Below are 22,458 nucleotides of genomic sequence, written 5' to 3'. Positions count from 1 at the left end.
GAGTATTTTACTAACTTCTGATACTTTATATTGTCGGGTTATTTTCGCTGGCAAAGTCGGAAAATTTTCGTGTTTGAAGAGTACTTGTCATATCATAAATTTTCGCCGTTGTTGTACAATCTGCGAGAGAGAGAACCCTGCACTTTTATGAATTCGCTACGAAACATTACTTTCCAGTATTACGCCACCATTTTGTTTTTTCTTCCTAATTTTTAAAGAAGCGGCACTTTCGCGTCTCTTTTAAAGTTTATAATAAAGTCTTCAAACGTCCAAAATGCGCTAAAAGAGTGTGTGTGAAACGCTTTAAAGTCAGACTCTAGTTTTCAATGTAAGGGAAAAAACACCCGAGATCGTGCGATGGAACAGTCAATAAAAGTTATTCGAATATTTCATTGTTCCTTTAAAGCGAATGTCGGCTCTGTTGGCGTCCCTAACATTCTGCGGCTAATCTTAATTCTACGCACCAATCGAGGGCGGAACTAAAACTGACCTTCGCGAATCGCTAAGCTTAGCGGGCCAGTCAACTCCACCCGTCGACTATGGGAGCATCTAGCGGCGTTTGCCTAAAGTATAACAGGGTTCGTACAAACCTGGAAAACAGGGAAAACCTGGAAAAATTAGGGAAATAAATAGTTGACAAAAACCTCAGGGGAAAATTCAGGGAAATTTTGAATTTTTAGTAAAATTCAGGGAAATCAGGGAAATTTGCGTCAAACAGTGGCCGAGTAATTAAGCAAAATGTTCGTGAACATCCTCTGCATAGGATTAACATTACACTAAACTTTGGAGGCTCGTAACTCTGGTTATATTAGAGATACGGGGATGTCCTTTGATTATGTACATTTGCTCCATAGGATACTCCATATACGGGAAAAACCTGGAAATCTCAGGGAAATTTGTTTTCCAAAAGTTGTATGAACCCTGTATAAACCGCGCCAACCGAGCCTCGCTTTAAAGGAATATTGAAAGTGAATGTTTATTTTCTTAGTAGAGGTGTAAAGTCGAAACGTCTTTCTCGGAACATCCCCTTCAATTTACAGACTAAACAAACAAACATTTAAGGCGCGTGGTCTTTAAAAGTGATATATTCATTTAGCGATTGGATCTCTAATATATATATATATTGGCCTTATAGGCTGCTGCCCGAGGGGGATGACCACCGCTTCACTTCGCCCCAGGGGGTGGAAATATCCTTCAAAAGTTGTACATGGAAGCATCGCGCCATATTTTTAAAGGCCAGACTTTAATTAAAACCTATCTCGAGTCCCGGGTTAAAAAAGTTTCCATTTAAAAAATATGACAATCAGCCTTAGGTACTGGTTTCAATTCAAACTCGAAAAATACTTTTAAACGTGATAGAAACTCCAAACAAGCTTTGTAATACTGTATCTGTTTTAAACGAGTGAATTCGTACAAATTATCCAATGAATATTGAACCGCGTATATTGGTGGGCTACGCTGAGATTTTCTTGGATTAATTTCTAAGTTAATAATAAATAATTGGTGGCGCGTAAGTATGACGGTAGTAGAGCGACCCCTAGTCACAAACTAATTACTTTCCTTGGCGGACTTAATTTTAATTTTAATATTCTTAGTTACTTTTAAGACGTTTTTGTTTTAGTTCTTAAGTAAGGTTTCGCCTCGTTCACGTTGGTAATATCGGATAAGAGTTAGGATAGCTTTGGTAACTTGCCGAGAAAGGTCAAAGTGAAGAAGGTTTTTTTTTATTCTCGCTTGTACCACGTACCCTATACGCTTTGTTACGTCACAGAGATCCTTGAAGAAATGGTTAAGGAACGCGTGTTGTATAATTCGTTTCTGGCTGGTCCTCCGAATGACGAAGCGTACACGGTAGTTGGTTGGTAAACCATTTAGTTGAAATAAGCCATGGACGCGAGCTCGCTATAGAAATATAGTGACTGGGGTTTCGATATTTAGGAATAAAAGTGGCGCGGAGCTGCGGCAGTCTGCTTGAGCGTGCCGATCGTGATTTTCTCCGCCCTCCCCGTACATTTTGCACGCCAAAATCTTAAACCGCGTGATGGAATCCGCCATCCATCCCAGCATCCCTATCGCCCGCCAAGCCAAGCCTCTTCTTTTAGATACGGACGGACACGAAGAAATAACAAGACGGATAACACCCCAGATAAGAAAGATTCGATTGTTCCCCCGTCTTGACACTTAAAATATGCTCTTAACTTTCACTCGCTGCGGGAGTTTGATCGATTTCTGTCATGTATTCGCATTTTGGAGACGATACTTGTATTTTAGGAGACGATACTTGTATTTTAGGAGACGATACTTGTGTTTTAGGAGACGATACCTCTGTTTTAGGAGACGATACCTCTATTTTAGGAGACGATACCTCTATTTTATAAGACGATACCTCTATTTTAGGAGACGATACCTCTATTTTAGGAGACGATACCTCTGTTTTAGGAGACGATACCTCTGTTTTAGGAGACGATACCTCTGTTTTAGGAGACGATACCTCTGTTTTAGGAGACGATACCTCTGTTTTAGGAGACGATACCTCTGTTTAAGGAGACGATACCTCTGTTTTAGGAGACGATACCTCTGTTTTAGGAGACGATACCTCTGTTTTAGGAGACGATACCTCTGTTTTAGGAGACGATACCTCTGTTTTAGGAGACGATACTTGTATTTTAGGAGACGATACCTCTATTTTAGGAGACGATACCTCTATTTTAGGAGACGATACCTCTATTTTAAGAGACGATACCTCTATTTTAGGAGACGATACCTCTATTTTAGGAGACGATACCTCTATTTTAGGAGACGATACCTCTATTTTAAGAGACGATACCTCTATTTTAGGAGACGATACCTCTATTTTAGGAGACGATACCTCTATTTTAGGAGACGATACCTCTATTTTAGGAGACGATACCTCTGTTTTAGGAGACGATACTTGTATTTTAGGAGACGATACCTCTATTTTAGGAGACGATACTTGTATTTTAGGAGAAGATACGTGTGCTATTCGAAAGCTGCATTACACCCATACCTTAAAATGTGATAATCTCTTGACATATTTAAAATGTGTTTAGGACGAAACTAAAAAAATGCGGGTCTGAACAGAAGGTACATATATATATGTGTGTAATAGCGTCCAACATTTTGTAAGAATATAAAGGGCTAAATCGCATTTTCTACCTTCTTCTCATCTCTGGCCCGCGTAACTACGCCACCAGAAAGATTTATGCTTCGACGTATTTTTTTTTAAAGAAACGATCATAAACTCGGTATCAGCCCCCAAAATATCGTAAATAATCTAAGAGCATCTTCGATATGATGGTTTTGTTATGAAAATGGTTAAAATTTAGCCTAAAACAGTCGTGAAGCGGCTATTAGGAAACGGGTAGAAGTAACGTTGCAATCCTAAGTAAGCCTTTTAAGTGGACGAAGTTTAAATTTAACTTACCGCATTCGTAGTCAATGCAAACTGAGATAGAAATATTCATTAAATTTAGACTTACTTCTGGTTAGTATGTCACTTCTGAATTGAGGTAGGTTAGGCCTAATATTTGAAATACCAATATAAAGACGAAATTCCTTTTCCAGTCTCGAAGTGTCTCGATCGAGTTTTATCGGTCGAACTGATACATTAAGAAATGTTTTTTAAACGTTAAGTTGTAATGTCGAACTCGAAAAAAAAAGATAAGATTTCCGATTTCGATTTATTAGGTTTTCTAGAAAAACACCTTGAAATTTGGGCTAAAATCGAGTAACTTCGTATCGGTTAAGGTTTAAGAGTTACGTCTTTTTGGCCCTCGGCTTCGACATTGACGTAATATCCGAAGCACTTAGCGCGTAACTGTCGCGAAAATGATTTCAACTTATTTCCCACGACTTTGTGCATGGAGTTTTTCAACTGGAAACTAAAGAAAATTCATTTTAAAATGACCGTTGTACCAGAAATAAATCAACCAGATGTAAATTCTGTTCCCTAATACGAAATTTAACGATGACGAATATCCGTTTGTTGTAAGAACTCCTTACTCCTAGTTGATTTACTCTTGGCAATGGTAAACAAAACGCTTTAAAGCTCCATAAATTCCAAAAATGATTGTTTATAGCTCGAAATTTTTGCGGAATGTTTTAAAAATTGCGTTCGGGTTAGATTTACTATGTAGAGTTTAAATTCGGCCCCACACGAACCCGAGTTTTAATGTTATTTTTCAAGGTGTATTTTGTCGGCTACCTTTTTACCTTTTTTTAAGCCAACGACTATTTTATATAAGAAATGTAGAAGCGGAAAAATATTTCCAAAAACGGCCAGCCAATCTTTTATGTTGCTATAACCCATTCGAATTTTTCCCTGCAACGTAATTAGGACCAATTGTAGGCTAGTGTGTGGTCGGTCGGACGGACGCTACAAAAATATCTTTATAGTTGAAACTAGAATTCATTTCTCAAATTTTTCAAACATTGAAATAGCAAAACATTAACAACTCTCTCTCTCTCTCTCTGTACAGAAAAGAAACACCGAGCAAATTGTCATTTATTGAATTTGTATTTTTGTACACGTGTACTTAGGAAGTTCTATAAGTTTATTATAGTTTAAGTCTGTCTGTAAGATGTAACGACTAGGCCTACGGCGTCTCTCGTGAATTAGTAACAGACTTTTCGATATGCTGGCCACTGAGACTAGGGCTTCTCTACCAGAAGACTTGCCGCTAAAGTTATTTATCTATGGTGAAAATTACTTTTTTTCGAATCTGATAAAAACTTATTTTCGAAAAAGCCAAATTATACCCTCAATTTAAAATTATTTCAGAGAACTATTATTGCAAATATATAACTTTATCTGTCAAAAGGAGAGAATGTATATTGACGGTCGGATTTGGAATTGAACTGGTTTTGTCCACTTTTCTCTTATCTTTAAAGTCTATAGATAGACGACGCGTTTACCATTCCTTTAAATTGATCTGTCGCTCGTCACCGAGTGCGTTTACCATCCCTTTGAATTGATCTGGCGCTCGTCACCGAGTGCGTTTACCATCCCTTTAAATTGATCTGGCGCTCGTCACCGAGTGCGTTTACCATCCCTTTAAATTGATCTGGCGCTCGTCACCGAGTGTGTTTACCATCCCTTTAAATTTGTTTTCCGTCTGTCAACAAGCGCGTTGGCCGTTGGGAAATACCGCCTGGGCTACAAACACGAAGCAGCGCGTCCGATTTTGGGGCTCCGCAAGCTAAACTGTCAAAAATCTCTCCCCGCTCGCTTATGTCCAAAGTTGTCAACCGGAAAATCAACAATGGATTGAGGTGTCCCCGACCGAAATAAGCCCTTTTTAAAATCCCTTACACCCCTAGCGACATTTTTTTTTTCTTGAAGAACTTTATTTAGTTATTTTTGCGGTTAGAGCTTATAAAATAAAGAATATCGAAAAAGGTAGATAGGTAGGTAGCAACCTGTCCCTATGTACCTAGTCTGATGCGGAGTATTTTGTCGCCGGTAAACAAAGTTTCGTTGAAACGTCACTTTTATCAATTTGAAGCGCGTTTGCTCCGGGTTCGAAAAAGATGGATGGGGAATTCATACGGAATTAGAGGACGATTTGACGGATCTTGTCATTTTCCGAGGAGGCCACACTCCCGTGATGTTGCACGTTCTGGAATGAATATATAAGGATGTATTTAGACCGCGTTAGCAGCCGAAAAATCGTATCCTAAAATGGGATGGTTTTTGTGTTCTTTGCTTTTAGTTTTAGTAAAGCTTTTTAATGGTTTAAAACAATTGTCCTACGAAGTTAAGGGTTCTCTCTAGGGTTCCGATGTTGGGGGCTCGTGTCTAGCTCTATCACCACCCACGTCAAACTTTGACATTACCAAAACTCTGACTTTATCATAACATCATCTTCGTAATCAACTGAAATCAAATAAAGGGATCGACCATTTTGGTTCTTAAGAGAGGCCAAGTATCGCATTATCATTGACCTGGCTAATTCCGCTTCCTTTCAGTCAAGTAACTCCCTATGGTCCTGGAAAAAATGTATTAGGCTTAACTTCCTAGAAGCTCGCAAAGTTCAAAATTCGCTCGAAATCAATTTGATTTATCACAGAATTTAAACCTATTCTTACGAAAACTTAAAAAAGAAGAACGACTAGACGTCTATAGGTATTATTTATAATAGCAGCCAGAGCCAGGGTATAAGGTGCGAAATATTTTTTTTTCACCACTAAAAATGCCGTAGCCAAGGCTTAAGGTAAGGGCGCATGCACGCGGTTAGGGACGGTACGCGCCAGGAACCCAGGATATTGCATTTCAAAGTTTCCAACAATACGAGAAAACCGAAGCCAGACTGGATACGCTATATATTCCAACAATGGACATCAAATTTTTTGGACAGTAGATTTTCTTCCGCTTTTACAATAGCGTCTTCCTTGGATTCCCTCACCGCTTTTAAACCCAAATGCCTTACAATTCAGTTCTGATCCCAGTTCACGCATGTCCACAGCCAAAAAAAGATCCCATCTAGAATCGGAGCTGGTCAGGGAGAGACCTCGTTACCTAAGAGGTAAATTATTTGAAGTAATACCTTTTGACTCTTTGCGCGTAGCTTGGACCTGGTTGCTTGGAACGGGTCCGGGAAATTCTGGAAAGGTCAGGGAGTTTAAAAATGGATCAAGAAGGTCAAGGCCTCGGGACATGGTCAGGGGAAAATACCCGAAAAGTTTGTGACAAACCTGATTTTACTTCGAGTGCTGTATTTCTGGTAATAGACCTTCCAGAGTGTGGTAGAGCTTCTTTTTTTTAGGGTGACCTTTATGATGGGTGAGTGCTAGCTAGTCTCAGGGGTTAGAATAGTTTCGGTGGCGAGTATAGCGTGCTAAGGATAAAATATGGAAAATGGATGATTGCCAGGTTGCGGCCAAGAAATTTAAGCCCGCCTATATCGCGCCGCAATCGCTCCCGCGCGCATGTCTAGCTTGTTGAAAAATATGATGCATGGGACCCCGAGATTATCCATTTTTACATTTTTACGGTAAACCGAACTTGGAACTACTTACCTTACTGCCTACCTGCCTGTTTCGCCCCCCCCCCAACCCCCCAATTGTGGTAGCGTTTTTAAGATCTTGGATTTCAAAAATGAAAATTTCTAAAAGAAAAAGAAACCATATTTTTCCGAATGGGCCCGAGACTAGTGATATTTCTAGGAAGTCTACGGCGACAATGTTTAATTATTTAGCCGAATGTAAATATTTAAAACCAATTAAACTTGACGTTGAAATTAAGTGTCGATACGGAGTCGATCCTTAGCTTTGACACCTTCCCTTTCCCTCAAAATGGCGGAGAACTTGGAAGATGCCAGAGACAATCTGTTGATATTTTTTATCTCTTTGTCAACTAGCAATTTCATGGTTTCTCCTCGCCTTGACTCATTGGGACGCGTAGAAAAGGCATCGGTATTTATGCCAGACAGCGTCAGGTGCTAAGAGACATTCTGAACGCCTGGTTGTTTATAAAAATAATAATCTGGTATGAGTTATTAAAACACGGTATATCCGAGATCAAAATAACAATGAACAAAGTCTTTTGTTGAAATTCCAAGTTTTCTTGGATTTTAAACAAAAAAGAGGAAAAGATATATCCATAGAGTTGGATAATCATAAATCGTCCATGGGAGTATTAAAAATGTCATTCAATCCTGACCTTAATTCCCATAGGGTTTCCTATAAAATTTAACGGTGATCGTAGTGTCACGCCAGGTTGTTACGCGTATTGAACAAAAAAAATACGTATAAATTCCGCACCACAATGCGGAAACCACAGCGTAATCCGTCGAGGTTTTTTTGGTTTGACCTTTATTTCGATTTATGTAAAGACAATGTTAGTTGTCCGTGGGTGGTAACTAAGGGTTCTCGCGCCGCGGGATGCGCTCAAAATTACGTCATTTCCTGCGTTTTACGGACTGACAAGTGATTTTGTCCTAGGGTTCGATTCCACGCTTTTTTTTTGGCTGTCAAGTGACAGAGTATGGGTTCTGATCTATATGTAATCCCAGAGAGAATTAATCTTGTAGGAGTAGAGGTACGTTGGTTAAGTTGGTAGACGCTGAAAAAATATAATTTGCTTTAAAAATTGCAAAGACAAATGTATTTTCTTCCCGAAGTTATAAATGGCGCGAAACTACTCCTCTACCGTTGATTCTCTATGGATATATTTTATGTCCGTACCATTGACTATTTTGGATGGTGTATCCATCTATGTTCGAGCATTTTCTCGGTACCGAGTTCAATTTGAATCGAGTATAGGTAACTATAGGGGCAGCGAATGTTTCTCTTTCTTTTGGGGAGGGGGGGGACTTTTACTCGTATGGATATAGATGGTACTTCTTGCGGTATTAAATGTAAAGCGGTAGATGTACATCATCTGGAGTGAATAATACCACCAAGAATTAAATAACCAAATTTAGATGCGGGTATCCTTAATTCAATCGAGAAGAGTTTAAAGATGAAATGGTTTTGAAATATGGAATTTAGTGTAAAAAAGACGATAATATAACAAAATGGGCGTATTGTATTAGCTAAAGGAAAGGTTAACGAATAGATCTTTGAAAGTTACAACAATTTGAAAAGTAGGTCTAACAGGCTCTCGAAGTCAGTTGGAAAAATCTGAAATTAAGGGAATTTTGGACAGTTTGAAAAATAGGCCTAACAAGGTGGAAGAGGAATTTGAAAAAAATATTTTAAATAAGTAAAAACTCATTTAAACTATTTAGTTAATTTGAACATTAAAATGCGTGAAGTGGGCCTTCAACTTACTTCTGGCGAGGGTCTTTTCCATTAGGGTGGTGGATGGGAGACGGTCTGTACTCACTCTGTCCAGGGAGCGCGCTTGAGTGATAGTGGCTATTTATTTCGCTCTAAATGCGCTTTGCAGATATTTCTTCCTGGCACCGAATACCTCAGAGTGGGTCTAGCCTTTAATAGTTACAATTCCGGCGCTTCCATTCCATCTTGGTACCTTTTTCGAAGATTTCTTTTTTAAAAGAACGTAAATTTTTTCCACGCTTCTTTCTTCTGAATCTGCTGCTGGAGAGTGCAGCCACACACCGCAATCCGATATATATTTTATCATTTTCCCAGACGGAATTTACAATAAGGGCAAAGGTAAAACTCAATCTGAAAATGCTTGCAAATTTCACCTGAGATGAACTTGAATTTATATTTTTATTATTCTTTTTTTTTTTGTTGGGTAAAATACCAAATGGTTTGACCCCTGACAAACATTTTTTACTAATGCGTGTGCAACAGCAATAATCCGATCTCGGATATTATTGAACACGGCCAGAAATTTGTATACTTAATTTTGACTTAGCGAGATTACCCGGGTTGTGACAGATTTTATTAGACTTTGATTTGAGTTTGTCATAATTTTTAGAAAATTCCTAAGAATACACTACAGCTAATTTTCAAATGTAATTCGGAACTGTAGACTTTAGAAAAATAAATCCTGGGTAACAAAAGATTGTCACTAAGTTGTAAAAATATACAAACTTACTTTTATGTCTCGAAATTATGGTGAAGTCCAGAAGTGCACGCGTGCATTAGGAGCCGAGGCTATAGAGGGCACTTTATTTTTTATCCTGATAATAGTCGTGCTTATCAACGCCTCCCTATTAAATAGCTACCTAACGATTGGTCAATTTCACAAAAGTATCTCGCAGTCGACACACCCTTTATCCTCTCTAGGCATATATGAATCTTACCTCATCTTAGAAAACGAAATATTCTTCGTCATGGAAAGTCTTCGACTCGGAGATGTACTTCAACCCCCCCCCCCCCATCTCTGTCACCCCCCCCCCCCGCCTTAATCTTAATGATTTTAAGCTTCTTACTTTTGTAGGTATTTTTTATTTTGCGGTTTGATATTACAGGGTTGCTATAGTTACCTAGTGAATTTGTAGAGAAAATGAGTGTGTAATGTTATGTTAGGGAATTTCATATTGGTTTGAATAATTTTCCCATAAGGGTATTGTGTTCTTTGGTCAGTAAAGTAGTTTTAGACAATCAGGGAAAAGTCTTATACATTTTGAAGTGAAAAACTGTTTCAAGCCTGGATTATGATTGCAAATTTGGTTTCAATGTTACGAATGTATAATTTAAATTGAAGTTTGTATCACGAAGCTTTGGATTTGACACTTAAATTTCACGAATAACTGAATAGAAGAATTTTACGAATAAGACGATTAAGCGAATTATATTTAATTTTTCTTAATTGTTGTCCTCGACACCTCATTCGCAATTGATTTGAAATTAAATGCCATTCTAGTCTGCGATTTAAAAGTGTCTCATGAGTTCCCTTAATTGATAATAACGTTTTTGGAATTGCGTATAATTTGGAATAATTATTAAATTACGTTTAATTAGAATTTTAAAAGGCGATATTGAAATAACATTTAATCTTGTTTTTATTTACCTATTGCATCGTCAGGGTTTTTGTTTACTTTAATCACTTAAATTAAACTAATTAAGTACGACTCAATCATCTTAGTTAGTTGACAAATTAATTACGGTCTATTTTAATAATAGTATAGGCATAAACTTTACGCGATTGGCTAATTATAATATTTTTTAAAAATATCTTAATATAGGGCTATAGGGTTTTTGTAAACTGTGATGAGACAATTGGGGGAAATTTTACGTATAGAATTATGTTTTGGGAAGCCCTTCATTGGAGTCGAACGAAAACCAACGTGGAACCCCAGCTGCTTAACATAACTCCGCCCAAAATTGATAAATAAAAATTAGAAGAAAAAAAAATCAAATTTTTCTTTTTTCTGATTCCCCCTTTCACTTTTGAAATCTTTTTCTACCTATGCCTTTTCTGCTTTTACCTATAAAGAAATTTCTTCAAAATTAAGTAATACTTTCTAACGTTTTATGCAATTTTTATCCATGGATGTCAATCATTTTAGTTTGAAAACATTTTTTAATTATTATTATTATTTCATCCGTCTAAGCCGCTCAAATACTATACTATTCAATTTAATTTAATTAACCTATCCATTAATTAACGCGGTGATTTTAATTTTAATCCCCTAAATAAATAAAATAACCAAAATAATTCCAACATGAGCGGATGGGTGGCTTCACCGTGAACGAGGGTGTATTGCGGGGTAAACATTTCTACAGGGGCTATGGCAAAATACACGGTGCTAATTCCCCCTGTAAGTTGGCTTTTTTGTTCGAACAAAATAATTTATATTTATTATAAAATGCAATAACTTTCGTTCTTGAATAGATAGATCGTAATTAAAGGTACCATTAGAAAGTACAAATTTTGTAGATTAGTCCCTGGGCGTTTGGTTATTTCCAAATTTTAAATATCGTTCCCATAATAAAATGAAATTTAAATAGATTAATTTCATTTTTTTGCAACAGGTATATTAACTTAGTAACGCGAAAGCTTGTTTTTATTCTTGAATAAATCGTGCGGACCCTGAGGCTAAAATTCCTTCCCCATCCTTAAAAAATTTATCCCGGGCTTCATCCATACCCGCTTTACGTCCCGGCCCCCCTTTCCCCAAATCCCGACTGGACCCCCCTCGGGAATTGTAATCCCCCCGTTCCCGTTTGGCGCGGAGATCCAGCCGTCGAAATTCTGAAAGCATTCGGCAGATGTACGGACGGCTACCTGCGCGAAAGCTAATAAGAAAATGCCGTACGCGGATTTTTAAAGAAAATTAATACATCCCGTCTTCTATGAAATTCTTGCGCCAGTGTGTTTGTTAGTTTTTTGTTATCAAAGGCGCTTCGAATAATCGTCATTGTGAACTAACTGGGGATTAATTAACAGTCTCTCTCGATTGGATTTTAATCGGATAAACCGTGAATTTCTCGAGCATCTTTCTCTGGAGCAACAGGTAAGAGGGTTGTTTCCAGCGGGTACCCGCGCTTAGTGAGTGAGTGTCGGACGGTTCTGGCCGAGGCTTAGGAGGTTCATTTCATCCTCTCGCTCCCAAAAACACGCTTGGCCATCCAAGAGCGTCATCATTTTGGTACCTGCCGCCGCCGGCGTCTCACGAACGCCGACCCCAGATTCTTGAAGGAATTTTCTAAAACCTTAAAACTCCAAGTTGGGAAAATGCGCGCCACTTATAAAATTTCTCCTCAGTTTTTAACTCGTTTTTCACGCGGCTCATTGTTTCGCGCGTGCCCCCAGATCATTGCATAGAGAAAGTTGTTAAGCCTAATTAGGGTTAAGTTTATAATTTGGATGGTGTCAGGGTTCGTACGAACGTCGAGAACGAGCGAGAACTTTAATATTATAGTAGTATTAGGGACAATCATTGTTAGGCGTGGAAAATGGACTCGGTAACAAAATTTGCAGGACGGGTAAAGTGGACTAACCTAAATTAGGTCTTATTTTGAATTTAAATTTAATTAACTTCAATTAGGTTTGAGGCTTTTAATTGTGACTTATTATACCACGCCCAGCAGCTGTCCACTCTTAGTTTTCAGGTAACAGTGTTAAAATCAACGGTAGTTAGGTTAGATATTGACCTCTGGTCTTACGACACGGCCTCGATTGAGACGTGGAAGGAATGTCGCCAGGCACAAAAATAGATTTATTTTGAACTAGACCAGTATGATAAAGAATTCATAATGTACACGAGCAGACTGAAGTTGTCTAAATGTAATTGGGTCTTTGGCCCGAGACTCAACTTAGGGGTAGACTTTCTTAAATACATAAAAAAATATTGTCATCGTGAAATATTTGAAGAGATTAGGGTCTACGATGTCTCCGAGTTTTTAAACCCCGTCGGAATGACTTAATAGATGTTCCTAACAAATAATTTATATTCCAAGTGAAGTAGATTAAGCTGAAATAATAATAATACTTAATAATGTATTATCACCGAGATCTTGTCTATCGTATAGCGGGTGTCGTAGCAGGTCACTGATAACTTCATTTTTAAAACGTTTCTAATTGTAACAACGTAAGCTCTTTCCAAGGAGGGTCACTTTTACCCTAGGACCTTTTTTGCTACACTAATCTAAGCGTAAGGCGACCGTATATAAATTCGTATTAATATTAACCTTGCCAATGTTATATCCCCTCAACTCTCATAGTTCAAATCGAAATGGCCCATCGAATACTTACTTACGAAGCTCGTTGTCAACGCTACATATTTTAGCAATTTTTTTGTTAGTCTTAGCAAAGCGCAAAAGGCAGCGGGCGGATTAGTCTATTTTTTCTAGGCTTAGTTTTTATATATAAATGGTATAGCTTAAAGATTGAGTGGCGCTAAGCCTCGGTTGATATTTGGCCGGCCGTAGCACCTGCCGGACGAAGATTAGTCCAATTTTCTTCGGCGGCCATTAACCGTTTGCCAAGGCATTCGCTCCAATTACCGGGAAGCCTCTAGTCCTCGTAATTTTCGGGGGTCCAAGTACCTTTTAATTGGCACATTGGACAGATTAGTCTTTAACTATTTTTCTCCCCGTGCACCGAAAATAGCTAAAGCTTGCTTTTTAAAGTTTATTTCTCTCTCTCGAAAGGAATCAACACCTTGCAAAATTATCCGCGTAAATAATAGCGGGGGGAGGACGGTGGTAGGTAACAAACAGCCTGCACGCCTGTTCCTGATGGCTAGGTACTCTAACTTGTTGATATGTTATTTCTTGAGTTATTGTTTCTAATTTATTTTAAGTTGAAATTATCATCCACCGGCCCGGGTATCTTGGGTATAAGTTGAATTTATGGGCGTACGTATAAGCTTCCAAGTTTTTACCTGTTTCTTTTTTTTTAGCGAGCGAAAGTAATTTGTTTCGCGTCATTGATTTGCTGCTATGATCGTATTGCGTGTTTGTATCTGCTAATATAATTATGCAAATTAGTTACGTATTAGATTCCCCCCTTTCTGTGTTCTAGTGACATCTTTAAAATATTTCGGGCATTTGAATTGTATTCACGCTACAGATGTTAAACAATTTAGAGCTTGCGTCAGTAATATTGTTTATATAAATTTGAGTTGAATTGAACTAATTTGTTTTGGATGCTCTTTATATCTTTGGGGTGTATTAGGTTATAGGGAAGGATAATTTAGTATTTTTGGTGTCAACTTCAATTTGGGGAAACAAACATTTTAGTTCAAATGTGAGTGAATGTTTTTGGGGGTTGAATTTGTTTTTGTTAATTTGTAATAGAGCTTTTTTGGGGAACCCGATTATTGCTCCTTAAAAAAAATTGCAAAATACCTTTAAAATTCTTCCGTACAGTTTTATATTTTAAAGACAAGATCAGTCGCTCCCCCAACTTCCATAAATTATCTTAATTTAGTCTGATTTCGGTAGCTAGCAAAAATAATAAAGAAAAAGGCACAGCGCCTTCATTTTTTTCACCCAAAATTATTCCATATAGAGCGTCATAATTCGTATCTATTCAACTGCAAAGCGTTTTGAACTTTAAACTCGAAATAAATTTATAGACGTATACCATTATAGACCATTTCAACGAAAACCCGGCGCTAAATTTCATCCCTACTTTGGAGTTTAAAGGCGCCATAAAAAGATCGTGGCTTAAAGGCGCGCGTGTTTTTGGATTAAAATAGCGGGTATGAACCGTTTAAATTAAAACCTCGCGCGATATCATTCCCGACTTTGATCGTAGTTAATATTCTAGTCTCGTCAAAGGCGAACTCTAATCTTTTCGAAGTATAAATCGAAATGGTCCCTCGAGAGATTTCTTTCTCGTGTCTGGACCGAAGGGAGCTAGGGCATTTTCAAGAAGGTCTATTTCCATTCCGATGGTTTGAGCAACGTAGTAGTAGAGGTAGGCGCGTAATAAAAATGAGCCCTAAGCAATTATTTAACGTTGTACCGCGTCTCTTGACATTGAAATGAAAGGTAGGGTGTGGTTTACACACCGTAGGGCGTTGGGACGTCTACTACGAGTTAGGAATATAGATTGGGGGAACGCCGCCGCCGCCGCTGTACTCTAAAAACTTGGAAACTGGCTTCTTCCAAAGATATTCCTTTTTAGTTTTTTTAACCAAGAGGTGCTTCAGACAGACTGTCGGCTTTTCGAGTTTTCTTCTTCACTAGAGAGAGAGAGCACCTTATTTTCTTCTCTCCTATTTGGTGCCACATTTTCTATGAACCCCCTTCTTAACTCTTAAAAAAAGGGGGGAACATTTAACGCCGCGCACTCTCTCGGAATTCTTAGTATGAAAATTGCTACGGGGCCAAATATATAGTCATTTTTTTTTTCTCTGATGATTTTGTTTATTTAGTCTTTAAAGCGAGCGAGTCAGTCCAGAGTCAATTTTGTTCATCTTTCTGTACCGGCAATTTTTCCCCTATTTTTTAATTTCTAAATTTGGTTATTTAATTCATCTTTATAGCGCGAGAGGAACCCTTTCCCTTTAATAAATTTATTTGGCTTTCCTCGTGACGTCACAAAATCGGACTCTTTGTTTGTGGAAACAATATCTTAATTACAAAATATCTTTAAAGAAACTTCGCGTAAGGAATATCAATTTAGTTTAATTTATTTAATTTATTAGAAAAAAAAAATAAGTTTTAAATTCACTCTTAATACGTTATAATAATAGCTCGGTACAGCGTTATTTGTTGAAAGATGAACTTGAAGCAGTTTGGTTAGTGACTTACGTCCCTTAGAAACGTACGGATAAGGCTTTTTATTTTGAAAGATTTTTTTCTTGCCATGTTTTCGAGTCGTAAGACCGCCTATAACAAATGGCATCTCTAGAAAATAAAAAATAAATAGTATAAGTATTCCGGAAAAACGTAGAAAAAATGCGGGGAAAATGGCCCTAGAACAGATAGCGAAAATGGCCAAAATATATCAACAATCGAACTTGGAGTGTCTACGGTTTAAATAAAAAAACTTCTCCGACCTGGCTGATAGGGAATTGCCCTGGATGAGCGAACTAGACGATACCACCACCAATGCGTCTTTGAACCCGTGGAAAAAGCTTTTTGGTCCGTCTGTCTAGCAGACCACGTTTCCCTTGATTATTATCAGAGCCCGCGCGACATTTCTTTTACCAAGAGACATTAATAATATGAGATACGAATTTATCCAATCCGCCTCCTTAGTATTTAGTAACCTTACCACCCCCCCCCCCATTCCTCTCTTTGAAAGAAAGAATCAATGAGATGATGTTTTGACTTCTACTGATACTGTGTGACGTCATATTGCTATGGGATTTTGTACATTGTGAGATTTATGTCTCTAGTATGTAATCGAACAAATTTTATACGTACAATCGCTTAACCCCTCGTCATATCGATTGAGAATCTATTTTTTCGTTATTCCATTCAGTCAATTAGTTTTGTCAATTCAGTGATGGGATTTGGATCGATTGACTTTTCTTTCAAATTCTATTATTTCCACTTCATATCTGCGATTGAAGACGATAACCTGACCCAAATTGAACCTAACCTCACCTAGCTCTAATCATAAACCTAACCTAACCTAACCTAGCTGTAATCTTAACCTAACCTAACCTAGCTGTAATCTTAACCTAACCTAACCTAGCTCTAATCCTAACCTAACCTAGCTGTAATCTTAACCTAACCTAACCTAGCTGTAATCTTAACCTAACCTAACCTAGCTGTAATCTTAACCTAACCTAACCTAGCTGTAATCTTAACCTAACCTAACCTAGCTCTAATCTTAACCTAACCTAACCTAGCTCTAATCTTAACCTAACCTAACCTAGCTGTAATCTTAACCTAACCTAGCTGTAATCTTAACCTAACCTAACCTAACCTAACCTAGCTCTAATCTTAACCTAACCTAACCTAGCTCTAATCTTAACCTAACCTAACCTAGCTCTAATCTTAACCTAACCTAACCTAGCTCTAATCTTAACCTAACCTAACCTAGCTCTAATCTTAACCTAACCTAGCTCTAATCTTAACCTAACCTAACCTAACCTAGCTCTGATCCAAACCTAACCTAACCTAGCTCTAATCTTAACCTAACCTAACCTAACCTAGCTCTGATCCAAATCTAACCTAACCTAGCTCTGATCCAAACCTAACCTAACCTAATCTAGCTCTGATCCAAATCTAACCTAACCTAGCTCTGATCCAAACCTAACCTAACCTAATCTAGCTCTGATCGAAACCTAACCAAACCTAACCTATAGCTCTGATCTTAACCTAACCAAACCTAACCTATAGCTCTGATCTTAACCTAACCTAACCTATAGCTCTGATCCAAACCTAACCTAACCTATAGCTCTGATCCAAACCGAACCTAGTCCTAATCTAAAACCGTCTTATCGTCCATATCTGAGCGTTAGTAACGGATAAATGAGGCCGGGACTTTCTAAATATAATTCTCATCACGCGTGCTAAATTAAAGTTAGCGTCAAAAGTAGTATGATTATTTATAACGCGATAAATTATATTTAAAACTTTTACAAACGAAAATGGCTATATATCTTAATAACCCATATATGGTTCGTGGTTTTGAAGAGAGAAAGAATATATATACTGTTCAGAATTTAAGCCTCTCTTGACATATTGAGGGTGTGGACATGCTAAAACGTACGACCACACCAACAACAAAAAAGTGTATTTCTTTAAAGATATACTTCGTAGCCGGGTAAACTGGGGCATTTGGTGTAGTCCTCATCTATAAACAACGTAGTCCTTTTGGAGTAGTGGTTAAGTAACCCTTTAATTTGCAATCCGTTGTGACGAAGTTGACCGCTTTTTTCGGCTTTTTTATAAAAAACAATTTTATCCCGTAACTTTTCAAATTTGTAAAGAAACATTTGTAAAAACATTCCCAAAATGAATGCCACGCAGGCTACAAGTTATTACAACCCCTAGAGGTCACGAAATATGTAAACCCTTTATACCGTATAGTATTTTTACATACAAATCAAAAGACAAGACATAACTGGAAACTTTAAATGATTTAAATATAAGAAACCATTTTTTTCTTGGAAGCTCTACCCACGATGTGTGTAAAAAATGAAACACATTCTACAAAAACAGGATAAAAAAAACCCTCACAAATCTCGTATTTCCTTATTAGTTGTAATATTTTATTTTTCTTCTTGTTCTTGAATGCTTTCTCGCGGCTTGGGCTTGCTCGAGATCTGTTTTACCTTCTTCGCTTTGTTCAAGTACTGAATATTTTGAAGCGGGGGCTTGAAGGGGAGGAGGGGGGTCTTTTGTTTACGCGGTGCCGTTACCCGAACTTCTCACGAAATTCCTATTTAAACTAAACCCAAGGTACATACATCGAACAATAGCCAAACAAATCGCGGTCCTCCTGACGGTGAAAGCGCCAAAGCGAGTGGAAGCGAGTTAACTTAGCCTAGCAAATTTACCTCGAGATAAATACATTTTTGTTAGAGAAATTCCTAGCTCCAATCACTCGCTGTTCGTATATACTTGAGAGTTACAATCATAAAGCGCGAGTTCGTTTGAAGTGGCGAACCCCTCGGTCGATTTGATAACTCGTATATTTTCAAGTTGCAACATTTGGAATCCGAAACTTGTTAGAGAAATAAAGGCGCGAGGAAGAATTTGAAGTAAAAATATTTCTTGGCAAACGAATGCGAGCAATGTGTGTAACGTGGGTCTTCGGAAGTCTCTAGCTGTAAGACGGACCAATGGCGGTACTGGTAACTCGTGTTTGCTGCCGCTTGTACCACCGAGTTTTTTTAGACTTGTACATGGCGCGCGTGATAATAGTCCACTTTCCCATCAATCAATGTCGAATTCAGACTTATAAAACTCGCTATGAAAAAAAAATGCGATGGTAAAATGCTAGAAATAAAAAAACACCTTTAGCTTGTCGGTTAGCCAAGTTGGTTGGTATACGTCGAAACATAATGTTATGGCGTCGTCCCATCATCCTGAAGTAAAGAAATCGGTATAAGTATGACTCGAGTTCAACTTTTAAAGAACTTAGTTTGATCTAATTAATACGGTGGAAAACCAAAACAATAATAAATCATTAAATAATAATTTTTCCGATGAAAGAGCTGGGTTCGCTTTTAAAGTCAAACTTACGCTTGTTACGTTACTTAGAAGCCAAACAAAATGATGGCGTCTTTTCCAATCAAAAACATTTCTCTTCATAATGTTGTCGTTTACTAATCTTGCTTAGCTTTTTTGGAGAGTTTCTCGGGGCCCACCTTGGACGATGCATGCGTATAGTAAACTACAAACAATGTTTTTGCCTTTTCGCTTGGTTTGCTTCGCGTCGCGAGTTTCCTATAAGGCGCGTCATCGCGTCTTTAGGACATCATCGTAGCGTGTTTGATGATGGTTTAAGATATGACGATTTAGGCCGTGCAGCGTATTACGCCGCTTCTTTTCGGATTATTATCTCTTTTAGTTTACGGATAATAACGTTGTTCTCGGGTTTCTAATTTCGTAAATAGAACTTTGCGGGGATCCCCTCTACCTGTTGCTTGCTATTATAGTGTCAGGACTCGGGGATTATGAAGTTCACTCTTAGGGAATTTCAAAATTGACGGGAAGTTCACGGAATTATTGGTTTGATAATTTTCCTGCAAGTGATTTTTCTTTAAGTAATTAAGTAGTACAGCTGATTCCCGACAACCCGGCTGGTCCGAAACTGTGTAGTTAACTTTGGGTGTGAGAACGCCGAGTGTCTGAATCTGTGGTCAATTTTGATTGACCGCGCGCACTTACCAGAAGTTTCCTCACTTAACGTTTGAAGTAATAATGAAAACTTTTGAAGTATAGCAGCTAAGTCTTCTTCGGTCGTTCGAATTTAAGTAAGGTTAGAAATTTAGTTTGGCGGTCGGTGTCTGAAGTGCCGATCTAATAACGTTTAAAATACGCCAAATACCTCGATGGATTATTGTTAAAGAAAACACTTTTTTTTCTTTCTCGGGGGCTCTTGAACATCTTTAAGATGCTCCCCCCGGGGGGAGAGAAACTTTAACTTTCTGTATGAGGGGAGAAAGAAGGGGCTTCTGGAGAGAGCCAATCAACTGATTGATTGATTGAGAGATTTCCAATTTTTCCATAATAAAGGCAGAGGGAGAAAAACTGAAAACCTACTTTAAAAAATAAATAAATAAATAAAAAAAAGCTAGCATAAGTTTTATTCAATACCGAAAATTTTGTTATTTTTTTTTACATTATTAATTTTTGATTTTAAAATAATTTTTATTGTAGAAGTTTGTGCCTTGTTATTTTCGCGTTAATTTAACGTAATTTTTCGGGAGCCTTGGATGAGGGGGAAACAATTATTCGGGAATTTTATTTTTATTATGATTATAAAAATCGTGATTTTTATCAAAACTTTCTTCTTCAAAGAAATTATTTCTACAAACCGACAAATTATTGTATCGATTGAACGTATAGCGAACGACTGGTATCTGAGGGAGGGGGGAGTTCAGTTCGGTTCATTTTTATTCGAATTAATAAATTTCTTCTACTTGGTGTTCTCTGTTGTTTTTACAGGCTATATAACCCTAAAAATCTGATTATTAATAAACATACTTCACTCTAAATTTATCAGTTCAAGTTTCACACAAACTAACGGTTAAAAATGGGTAGAAATTAATGTTAAATAAAGCACCGGGTTAGTTTGACTCGGGGGTGATATGGCCCTATGGGAGTCGCTCTGATTGGCGCGGGTTACAAGCTTAGTTCAAGGTATTCTCTTGTTAAATTAGCCCGAGTATCAGTTTAGGGTCACGGTTTGTTTTACACTTGTAACGTATCATTGATGAGGAGCTTTATTTTTGAGCCATCGCTCATTTTACAAGGTCATTCTTTACATCCAATGCATGGGGGAGATACACCTTAAGCTTGACTTTTTAAATTATTCTTTACTCCTAATCTAGACTTGAATGTAGCAGCGAAATATTGAAATGGGTTTTTGGTTGCTAACTTAGTTTCAAATCTTAAGATACAATTTTTCAAATATAATTTTTTTTATTTTTCTTTGCTACTTAAGACTGGTTTAGGTTTTCAGAGATAAATGATTATATGGTCTGCTCTATATTTTTGGGTAAACTATTTTAGAGAGGCTAGATGTATGTATCTTTTAAATTAACGACTAACTTCGGTTACTGATTAAGATTAAACAGTTGAGGATTTCGGTGTGTTACCTTTAAGAGAGTTTGTGGTACAAATTAGACCATTTGAAAAAAAGGTTCGCGTAACACCCTGTCAATTTTGAAATTGCTCAAATGACCCGGCCGGGTTGGAGAAAGGGAAGTGACGCTTTCAGAAAGTTTTAATGAGCGTTTCGGACATGCTCGGAATTTTTCCCGACTTTATAACTAACAGGATCTTCTAACTAACCCTATAGACGCCTGTACGCTGCCGCCAGAGAGGTTCGACGCTATTTTTAATCGGTTTTATTTTAAAAGACCTCAAATAATTAATCAAAAATGTCTTGATTAGAATCAAGTCCTAAAAAGTATCGATAAGACTGAGGTTATCACTTGACTGAAGGATCAGATATTAATTTTTCTTTTAATTGAATCTTAAAGGCATGCTTAAGAAAAAGCAACGTTCCATTACCGTTTTCCGTTGAAATAACTTATTTTACAGGTAATCAATTTCAAAAATTTACTTATCTCGGGTTTTCGGGCACAATTCCATTCCCCCAAAACATTTTATCATTACATTAATTACTTTTGAGAGAGTATGTGTATGACATTGAGTTTTAAAAGGTTCCCTCATTTGTGCCCGGCATGCTTCGCAGTGGATACGTTTTAAACAAGATGGCCCAAGGGCTGGGCCTTAATAGTAATTTTACACGGCTCACGTGACCCCCCGTATAGTTGACAACTAAAAACATTTCTGAAACACAATCGTGTATCCCTTTAATTTCTAATAACGTCACATTTCAAATAATATTAACGAAACTAAATTGTGCACCCCACTAAAGTATAATTTTTAAAAACCATACGAATCAAATAATGTATTTAAACAAAATCCTGGATCCCCTAAACCAGAAATCACTATGACCGTAAGGCGTCCCCTCTATTTTACGAAACCTAACCTAACCATCCAGCATAATCTCTGATGTATCACGCGCACAAAGTGCAGTAGTGCACGAAAATTATCATCTTGTTTCCCTTCACTCAAAAAAGCCCGCGAGATTTAAACTACCTTTCTTTCCTCTCTCTCCGAGCGGGATGCCCCCTCTCCCTCTTCCCCCTCTCACTAATACACGGCTCACGTGACCCCCCGTATAGTTGATTTCCAATAAATCGTACAACTAAAAACATTTCTGAAACACAATCGTGTATCCCTTTAATTTCTAATAACGTCACATTTCAAATAATATTAATGAAACTAAATTGTGCACCCCACTAAAGTATAATTTTTAAAAACCATACGAATCAAATAATGTATTTAAACAAAATCCTGCATCCCCTAAACCAGAAATCACTATGACCGTAAAGCGTCCCCTCTATTTTACGAAACCTAACC

The 22,458-nt window shown here is 37.6% G+C and overlaps 1 protein-coding gene across 2 annotated transcripts in view; it reads left to right on the top strand.

Moving 5' to 3' along the window:
* The window catches only part of ds (dachsous cadherin-related 1), a 124,354-nt gene that overhangs the window by 18,997 nt on the left and 82,899 nt on the right, over positions 1–22,458 (top strand). Inside the window, exon 1 of one of the 2 annotated variants that reach the window (XM_089846585.1) lies at positions 11,633–11,897. The exons of the other annotated variant lie outside the window; for it this stretch is intronic. The gene's annotated coding sequence lies outside the window, so the exon portion shown is untranslated. Of the gene's footprint in view, positions 1–11,632; positions 11,898–22,458 lie in introns of those variants that run through there. 2 annotated transcript variants of the gene reach the window in all.

Source organism: Phalangium opilio, unplaced genomic scaffold (genome assembly GCF_054372755.1).
Source record: "Phalangium opilio isolate 3A_F unplaced genomic scaffold, DU_Popi_V2 ptg000079l_1, whole genome shotgun sequence".
Lineage (NCBI taxonomy): Eukaryota > Metazoa > Arthropoda > Arachnida > Opiliones > Phalangiidae > Phalangium > Phalangium opilio.
This window is presented reverse-complemented; position numbering and strand designations above follow the sequence as displayed.